We start from the raw sequence: 9,970 nt of genomic DNA, 5'->3' as shown, positions 1-9,970 counted from the left end.
AGTTAAATGACCTGGTTTTATTTTTAAAATAAAAACTAATCCAGTGTTGTGTTTAAACTGAACTGTTTGGGTAACTCCAGTGAAAGTAGCTGATTGTTGAATATTGATCCCTTGCAGGGAGAATGGACCTTTAATACCTAAATAGCCCAAAACACACATTTTGGGGCAAATCCAGGACTGGGAGTGTGCTGGGGTCACCCTGAAAGTCGTAACCCAGGTTTGTGGAAGCCAGAGTGTGACTGGAGTGTTGCTGACAGGCTCTGGGGTCATTGCTGCTGGGCCAGGGCTATTGCTATATAAAGACACTCAGGGTGAGCCCTTCATGCTGTTAGGTTATTTCAGAGCTGCCCTGGTGGGGAGCTACAATGAGAACGCATTATGAGGTGCCCAGAGTTATGGGGCAGGCAGTGACACAACTCCTCACTGGTCTGGATTGCACTCCAGAATGTGACAGCCATAATGTCTGGTTTCAGACTGCATAGAGGCCATGGGATTGGAATGAAGTATGTCTGACTCAGTCTTGCACCATTTCTGATGCATCTGCAGGTAAGGGGATGAGATTTGACTTTAAAAAATCATGAGAGAGAAGGAGAGAGAGGGGAAACCTACTTAAGAAATGGAATAATATAACCTAATTCTATGATTCAATTTTGACAGATATCAATGTTTATTTTTAAGCTTTAATTTTTATTGATTTTAAAACTTCACAGTAGTGGGTAATGATGGGGAGTCAGACAAATGGGAGATTAGGCAATAATTATTTAACAACAGATGTTGAGATTCAAAAAGTTAACAGCTTTAATAAACATTAAAACACTGTCCACATCACATGTCAAACTATACAAAGCAAATATCCTTCTGTTGAACTAATAAGTTCTCAAGCAGCATTTTTCTTACTTTGTCTATCTGTAAATTTTGATTATTACCGATGGAAACATTTTTCACGGATTTGTATGTTGGTGAAATTGACATTTACTGACATTTATGGATGAAAAAAATCTGACTTGTTCTGAATCCACTGCACTGAATAAGAATGCAATAAAGTCCCTGTGAAATTATGCAACTATTGATTCAGTGGCACTGAGAGAGCAGCATTGCAGACTTTCAGGATCAATAATGCATCACAGCCTTGATTCAGACTCGTTTTCAAGACACAGCTTTGCTAGGCACAAAAGACAATTGAAGTCTATGAAAATCAGCTTTGTTCTGCATGTGATCTGTGATTATCAACCTCCACTTCCCTTTGTATATCCAGAAGTAGTAGGAGGGGGAAGATCTTGTGGGTTTTTTCTTTTTTGTGCTTGGTTGTTGGTATTTACATGGTGTCCCACCCAAACTGCCATGTTTACAGTGAAACACCCTCTTTGCTGCATTGCAGCTAAGTTTTCTCTGATAGGTTTCATTCTCCTATGGCATCCAAAGCTATACGCACTCTTACAAGAAATGGTCCTGAGCTGGAACGAGTGTTTACAGGGACTTTTATATAACAACAAATGTAAGTCCATGATGTTTAGTTATTGCAAACACAGCTAGTGCCAAGTGACTCCTCTAGCTGGCCTGAAGCCCATCTGGGTTGGAACTCAGACATCCACATGAAAGCAAATCAGATAATGAATCTGTTCTGTATTCCTTCGGCCCCTCTGCGTATACAGACTACTTCTCTTCTTGTCATATTCCTGTACGCGCCTGGGCTGTGAGCAATAATATTAACTAAGGGGTTTCAGTTCTTCTGATGAAGAAACAGAAGATATTTTTTGTAGCTGTGTTTGAATAAAAAGCTTTGGCCCACCCCAGGCTCTGCATGAGGGTCTGCAGGGCCCCCATTCTGACTCTGGACCACATAGCAACTGTGCCTCTGATCCTAAACAATCAGAAAGACCTTGTAGCCAGAGGTTGCTCTTAGGAAGGATCTTTGCTGCATGTTGACTGCTTTTCTGTTGTGCCTTTTTGCTGCTTCTCCATGAATGAATGACTTCTGTTGCTTTGGCTCAACTTCTGGACCACATCTATCCCAGCTGCCATCAGCAGGATAGGAAAACTTGTGTTCAGTTCACAGTTCTATCCTTATCAAAAAGTCTGTCAGTGTGAACCCAAGCAGGAAAGCTGCTCATTGCAGGGTGGATTGATGGTAATATCAGAGGTATTACAGGTGACCATCATATATTACAATTCAGGTTAAGTACCGCATGGCAATGTTAAGATAATAGATATCGTTGCTAATACTGCTGAAGGGAAACCATATGTTGCCCTTTTAGATGAATGTAAAATATACGACCACAAATAGCAGCTGCAGGTGCGACGGCTTTAACAGGAAGAGAACCAGCCCAGGGAGCAGAAGGTTCCGGAAGGATCCATAGCTGCTGGAGGCCAACTGTCCATTCATAGACTGTTGAGCGCCGGTAACCTTGGCGCTGATTGGCTGGGAAGCCAGCACGTAATCCCTCTCCGCCAATAGGGCCTCAAGGAGGGAGTTTTCTGCCCTGGGAGGAATTCCCAGGGCTTGGTGGTTGCCTCCTGAGGAAAGCTGGGGAAGTGGCAGTGATGCCTCTCTCCGGGGGGGGGAAGGATAGTGGGTGGGGGTGGGGGAAGGCCTGGAGGGTTACAGTTCCCTGGGAAGATAGGAAGTTTTGAGAAAGAAATGGGAAAGAGAGAACAGGGTAAGGCCCAGGCCAGGAACAGAAGGATAAATGAGTAGGACCAAGAAAACTAGTTTGTTTATTCATCTATAACTATCATTTTAAACTCACTTTGGCTGAAACAGAGCTCTGAATTTTCCTTTCCAAATCCTCCCCATTCCCTCCTTTCTCAATCACTGTGGTCACCATCATTCTGCCTGCCACTCATCCCGTAACCTGGGCATCCTTTTCAACTCGCATCTCTGTACAGATCCTCCCATCCAGGCCATGCCTAAGTCTTGCTGATTTTCTGCATAACCGCTCTAAGACACAGCCTTTCCTATCCACCCACACGGCTCATCCAGGGTCTCCCCATCCCAAGGCTCCATTAACGCAACCTCCTTTTCTCTAGCCTTGCTCATGTCCATTCAGAATGCTGCTGCTGCAGGTCCTTTGCCTAGCCTGTCACTGTGACCATGTCATATGAAAACAAAACAGCCAGTCTGGGTCAGACCCAAGGTCCATCCAGCCCAGCATCCTGTCTGCTGATGGTGGCCCGGGCCAGGTGCCCCAGAGGGAATGAACACAACAGGCAATCATCCAGTGATCCATCCCCTGTTGCCCATTCCCAGCTTCTGGCAAACAGCGGCCAGGGACACCGTCCCTGCCCATCCTGGCTAATAGCCACTGAGGGACCTGTCCTCCCTGAATTTATCTAGTTCTTTTTTGAACCCTATTATAGTCTTGGCCTTCACAACATCCTCTGGCAAAGAGTTCCACAGGTTGACAGTGTGTTCTGTGAAAAAATACTTCCTTGTGTTTGTTTGAAACCTGCTGCCCATTAATTTCATTTAGTGACCCCCTAGTTTCTGTGTTATGAGAAGGAGTAAATAACACTTCCTTATTTACTTTCTCCACACCAGTGATGACTTTATAGACCTCTAGCATATCCCCCCTTAGTCATCTCTTTTCCAAGCTGAAAAGAGCCAGTTTTATTAATCTCTCCTCATATGGAAGCTGTTCCATATCCCTAATCATTTTTGTTGCCCTTTTCTGAACCTATTCCAATTCACCCTCTTTGAATCCCTCCACTGGGATCTTCTTTATCATATCAAATGAAAGCTGCTTGTCTGCACTTTCACGTCCCTTTGTGGCCTATCCCCACCCCGCTTGTCATCTCTCAATCAGCCCATGCTGTTAGCCTTCATTGCTCACTGGTTAAATTTTCAGCCACCTTTAGGCTTTCTCACATACTGTCCCTCATGCTTCGGAGATGCTCCCCATAAGCATCTGCAAAATTATCCTCCTTCAAAACTCTCCTTTGCCGTGATGACTAAAAAAACACTTGACAATGATTAGGCCGTTGGTGTGCTGATAATACTGTCTATCATGCTGACCAATATGATTTCCTTGGACTTCCTCATCTATCTGTCTCCATCTTTTGTCACTTGGTCTTATACTTAGGGCAGGCCTACACTATCACTTAACTTCAGAATAACTTATGTTGCTCAGGGGTGTGAATAAGCCCCCCCCCTTCCCCGAGCAATGTAAGTTACACCAACCTAAGCGCTGGTGTGGACAGCTTCTCCCACCACCATACCTACCACCACTCAGTATGCCGATGAGCGAGCTCTCTCCTGTGAGCATAGAGCGTCTTCACCAGACACGCTGCAGATGCAGCTGTGCCGATGTAGCGCTTCCAGTGTGGACAAGCCCTCCGATTATAAGCTCCCTGGGGGTAGAAACTGTTTTTATTCTCTTTGTATAGCACCTAGCACAACAGGGTCCTGGGCCATGCGAAGGACTCTTAGGTGCTGTGGTGATACAGATAATAATAATAATTAATAATCAAAGGCCAGAGTTATACAGGGAAAGAGTAGGAAAGGATTTTTTTATCAGTGATAGCAGCATCAGGATGAAGGCTTTATATCTTATGAGTTAAATCTGTGTGCCTGTCTGCAGTCTGATATCTCTGAAAGCCTCGAGTCTGGTAAATGGATAGACATCTGAACAAAGGCCTCCTGTCAGCTGCATTGTTTGTTTGGTGCTAGAAGCATTCGTACAAATGATTGTGCAAAGTGAAAACACAGTAGTATGCACTGGGGTGTGCCTGGTTATAAGATCTCAGCCCCAGGGGAGGCTGGAAGGCATGGCCAGATAGTTACTGGTCAGGCAGCTTAGCAGCATGAATCCTGTTTTTGGTATAGTAAACACTTGCAAGGTCTCTCTTTCATTGACTCGAGAAACGATTGGTGAATTGCTGTTAATTAGGGGGCCATGGCTATGAGGTCATCTTGGATAAGGCTTTAGTTTGTGGTGACACTTGTGCTGAGGTGTGTCTGGTATCAGTAGAAATCCGATTCTTTATTGCTTTGGGCAGGAATCCCTTATGTTGAAGTGGGTATTTCATCGCCCGCTTGCCCCAAAACATGGACTGATTTTGGGAGTATCTGCAGGGCTGAGGTATAGGAAGGGGGTGGGGGAAGCTTTAGAATCTGGCTGAGATAGAAGCTGCCTCTTACAGTCAGGCTCAGTTTGGAGGGTGCAGTTAAAGGACTGCAAATATCCCAGTGATGGGACTCTTTTTTTCTTTGGGCTCTGGATGGGGCATTTATGGGCTTCCATTGAGCTGTGTAGGGCTGCGGGGACTAGATGTCTCGGTACAAGGCCTTTAAATCCAATAACTTGTTCCTGTGCTTTATTGGTGTTTTCCTAAGTCACCACAGAAATACAAACACCACGCCTGAGAAGGGCAATTTCACTGCTAAAGGCAATGGGGACCGTTTGGGCTGCTTTAGGAGTACTTTGCAGATGTTCAGATAAAATACTCCCAAATAAAAATGAGGTTTACACCCAACGCACACAACTCAAAGTGAAGGCCAAAACTATAACAGGGTCAAAAAAGAATTAGATAAGTTCTTGGAGGATAGGTCCATCAATGGCTATTAGCCAAGATGCTCAGGGATGCAACCCCATGCTCTGGGTGTCCCTACCCTCTGTTTGCCAGGAGCTGGGAATGGGAGACAGGGGATGGATCACTCAGTGATTGCATGTCTCCGTTCGTTCCCTCTGGGGCACCTGGCATTGGCCACTGTCGGAAGACAGGATACTGGGCCAGATAGATCTTTGGTCTGACCCAGCATGGATGTTCTTCTGTTGAACATTTCAGTTATTAAAACTATCAACCAGTATTGAATGACATATCAAGGACTCGTCTTTTTTTTTTCTTCAGCATTTATATGTAAATGTATTTTGTTTTACTGCTAAGATGCTCCTTCGTCATTACTCTCTCAAATATTTTTTTCTACAATGCAATGTTTTATCACTATTCCATACTGATATATTTTTGTTTCTTTTTCTGCCATCGTGATTTTTTTTGAAAAAATATAAAATATTTTCTTTAAAAAAAGAGTAAAAATAATCTCTGCAGCCCAGATTCTTGATTCCCTGGCAGTTAACTGTTGAGGCAACTCCCGTACTAGAATGTGGAAAGATAATATAGAAAGAGAAAAGCATCTAAGATATTCATTATGAAGGAATTCTAGGAAAGGGTATGACTTTTAACATAGATTCAGGGCAGACATACAGAGCAATCTAGATTCTTGGTGAGCTGTGTCCATTCAAATAAAACCTGTTTTAATACAGTTGAATTCAAGGCCATAGATATAGAACAAAGAATATAGGCCATACCTTCAGAATGGGGGACTGTATCCTGGAAGCATGGATTCTGATAAGGATTTAGGGGTCATGGTGGACAAGTAACTCGATATGAACTCCCTGTACAATGCTGTGGTGAAAGAGCTAATGCAATCCTTGGATGTATAACAGGGCAGTAATAAGTATGGAGGTGATTTTACCTCTGTCTGTGGCATTGGTGAGACTGATACTGAAATACTGGCCTGTTCTGGTGTCAACTTTTGAAAGGTTGAGAAATTGGAGATGGTGCAGAGAAGAGCCACAAAAATTATTCAAAAGCTGGAGACTTAGCTTAATTTGTTTATCTTAGTTTTTAAAAAAGATTAAGAGGTGACTTGATTGTGGTGTGTCAGCACCTTCCTGGGGAGAAAATTCAAGGTAACAAAGGGCTCTTTAATCTAGCAGAGAAAGCCATAACAAGAGCCAATAGTTGTAAGCTAAAGCCAGACATTCAGAGTAGAAATAAGGCATGCATTTTTAACTGTGAGGCTGATTCACCTGTGGCACGGGCTACCAAGGGAAGTAGTGTATTCTCCATCTCTGGAAGTCTTCAAGACTCAATGACTGTCTAGAAGACACACCTTAATGACACAAGGGCTCAATACATGAGTGAAATTCTACTACTAGAATTGTGCAAGAGCTCAGATTAGATGATTGAATGGTCCCTCCTGCCCTTTGCCATAGATTTCAATTAGGATAGGATCAAGCCAAACTGCCCTAACTCACACCGCCTCTGACTCTTCTATATTCCATAATAATTTCAAAACAACTCTAAGCCTAAATATCTTGCCAGCAGGAAACAGAGAGACTTCATTGTTGTCATTCGAATATGGGGTGGCAGGCGGATACTATCGTAATGGGGGCTAATATAGATTCCAAGACTGGTAAAGGGACCATAGTGATCATCTAGTCTGACCTCCTGTATAACACAGACCAGAGACCTGCCCCACAATAATTCCTAGAGCAGAGCTTGTAAAAAAACAGCCAGTCTTGATTTAAAAATGGCCAGTGATGGAGAATCCACCATCACCATTGACAAATTGTTCTAATGGTTAATTACCCTCATTCTTACAGTGACGTTTTATTTCCAGTCTGAATTTGTCTGGCTTCAGCTATAAGAACTAAGATTAGACAGTAGTTGCGACTGAATTTGTCCAGCGTGAGTATTTGTTTCTTGGGAAGTACCCAAGATCAGTTGTTGAAGAGATTTTAGTCCCTTTTCCAACCTCAATTGCTATGCTAAAAAAGAGCTGTTTTGGAAACTGTAAACGGGTAGGCAGAAAGCAGCTGCAAGTCCATGAATTCAGTTTATTCACCATTTAAAAAAACAAGAAAACCAGCAGAGGCAGCGGTATTTGATATGTGTGTTAACTAGATAAAGAGAGGGGGGAACAGTGGAAGCATTGTACTGACGAGTAACAAAACTACATAATTCCTAGGAAATCTCCCAGACACAGTAATGTCAATACTGTTATGGAAACAGCCTTACTTCCATTTAAAACCACTACAGAATTGTGCCCTAACACCTTCCTATAGAGATATTTCAGGCCATGGGTACTGGGAACCATTTATTCTGTGAGAAGAACTTCCCAATAGCAGATACATTTATTTATTTTTAGTTCATTACCTTATAGCTATGGCAGTAGGGTTATATTTTACTCTTGTAATTTAAAGTCACTGTCAGCATTCACAACTTTCGAATATTAATTCCTAAACCTCTCCTCTGCTCTATCTCTGCAGGTTAACTGATGTAACCTTTCTGATATGAGGTCTGTGTTCGCCAATGTATCCATAACATAATGGGGTGTGGCAGTGTGGTCTATTGGGTGGAACACTGGAGTGAGGTGCAGGAGACCTGGGTTCTGTTTCCAACCCTGTCACTGGCCTGCTAGGTGACCATGGGCAAGTCACTTCACCTCTCTGTGCCTTGGCTTCCAAATCTGTAACGTGAAGCTAATGATACTTGCTTCCTTTGTAAAATGCTTTGTCACCTCCTGCTGGAAAGTGCTCTGGAAGTGGAAGGTGGTGGTGTTAGATCCAGAAAGCCCTTTTTTTAAAAAGCCTCCTCCTTGCCATGTATAACTTTGGAGCAGGGGCTGTCTTTTTTCAGTACCTAGTCGTGGGCATGACTTTAGTTTGCAGGAGCTCCTGTATCCTATGGAACTACAAATTCATATTACGTAATTTCCCCTTGTGATATTCAGAGTTGAGAGGTGAATAATTAAACCCCTCCAGCAGTGAAGGTTGTAAGTGAGTTGGGGTCTCTGGTTTGATTTACCTTCCATGGTAGTGAGCTACAACAAAGAAAACAACCCACAGGGGTACCATTCAAAATAAGCTAACAATGTTTTCTGTTGGCAACTAATCTTTCTCTGAAAACAATTTGGCCAGGAGTCCCTCATACGGGAGGTGCCACGTACTTGCCGGAGGTTTGGAAGCCAGGCAACTTTTACAGGCAAGGAGGGTCACAATGACCCTTATCTCTGCTTCTTTGGTCATGTCCCTGGACAGATGGACCCTTCCACAGCCGTAACTCCAAAACAGGTGCATGCTACAGCTCCAGTGTGGCACCCACTCAGAGAGGACAGAGAGGGGAAAGGCAAATAGTGATTGGCCAGTGTTATTTTAGGGAAAAGCCTAGAGAGGAGTAAGTTAGGTGGGCTCATCTGAGAAGAAAGAGAGGGTGATCCTTTCACAGCTGGGAAGGATCAATTTTAGCCAAGCTGTCATTAAGGAAAAGAGATTAACAGGTCAGAAGAGGTTTTCTCTGACAGGTCCATGGCCAGGAATCTTGACAAGTGGGATGTTACTGACAGAGCAAGGAGAGTGGGGAACGAAGACTCCAGCCATGCCATTCCAGGGTTGGGTGTTGGTCGGGGATAATTTCTGTATAATTATTTTACTATTTGTCTACAACCGTATCGTGGCCATCCCTGGCCAGCCTGCCAAAGGCTGTGTTGGCTGATGCCCACCTTATGTAAGGGGGTTTGTTGATTAACTTATTTCATGGGTATGCCCTTCTAGCCTAGGATAGAGCTGCAGGTGCCGTGCTTCAGAAAACAAGCTATGATGGGTCCATATGGGCTAGGGTTGCCAGGTATCCGGTTTTCAACCGGAATGCCCAGTCGAAAAGGGACCCTGTCTGCTCCGGTCAGCACCACTGACCAGACTGTTAAAAGTCTGGTCAGCAGCACAGCAGGGCTAAGGCAGGCTCCCTGCCTGCCTTGGCTCTGCACGGCTCCCAGAAGCAGCAGCATGTTCCCCCTCTGGCTCCTACACGTAGGGGTAGCCAGGAAGCTCCACACGCTGCCCCAGCCCAAGCACCGGCTCTGCAGCTCCCATTGACCAGGAACAGCGGCCAATGGGAGCTGTGGGGGCGGCACCTGCGGACGGGGCAGCATGCAGAGCTGCCTGGCCGTGCCTCCATGTAGGAGCCAGAGGGAGAACGTGCCACTGCTTCCAGGAGCCACCTGAGGTAACTGCCACCCAGAGCCTGAACTCCCCTGTGCCCCAAGCTCCTGCCCCAGCCCTGATTCCCCCTACCACCCTCCGAACCCATCAGCCCCAGCCCGGAGCCCCCTCCTGCACCCCAAAACCCTCATCCCCAGTCCCACTCCAGAGTCTGCACCCCCAGCTGGAGCCCTCACTCCCCCCTTGCA

General features: G+C 44.8%; 1 long non-coding RNA gene across 1 annotated transcript in view; it reads left to right on the top strand.

Annotated features, from left to right (window-relative positions):
• Nucleotides 1-235: 235 nt before the first annotated feature.
• LOC122462496 overlaps nt 236-9,970 on the top strand; it is a 25,994-nt gene continuing 16,259 nt past the window's right edge. Inside the window, exon 1 of the long non-coding RNA XR_006285056.1 lies at nt 236-246. This is a non-coding gene — a long non-coding RNA (uncharacterized LOC122462496). The remainder of the gene's footprint in view (nt 247-9,970) is intronic.

This window comes from Chelonia mydas, chromosome 11 (genome assembly GCF_015237465.2).
Source record: "Chelonia mydas isolate rCheMyd1 chromosome 11, rCheMyd1.pri.v2, whole genome shotgun sequence".
Classification (NCBI taxonomy): domain Eukaryota; kingdom Metazoa; phylum Chordata; order Testudines; family Cheloniidae; genus Chelonia; species Chelonia mydas.
This window is presented reverse-complemented; position numbering and strand designations above follow the sequence as displayed.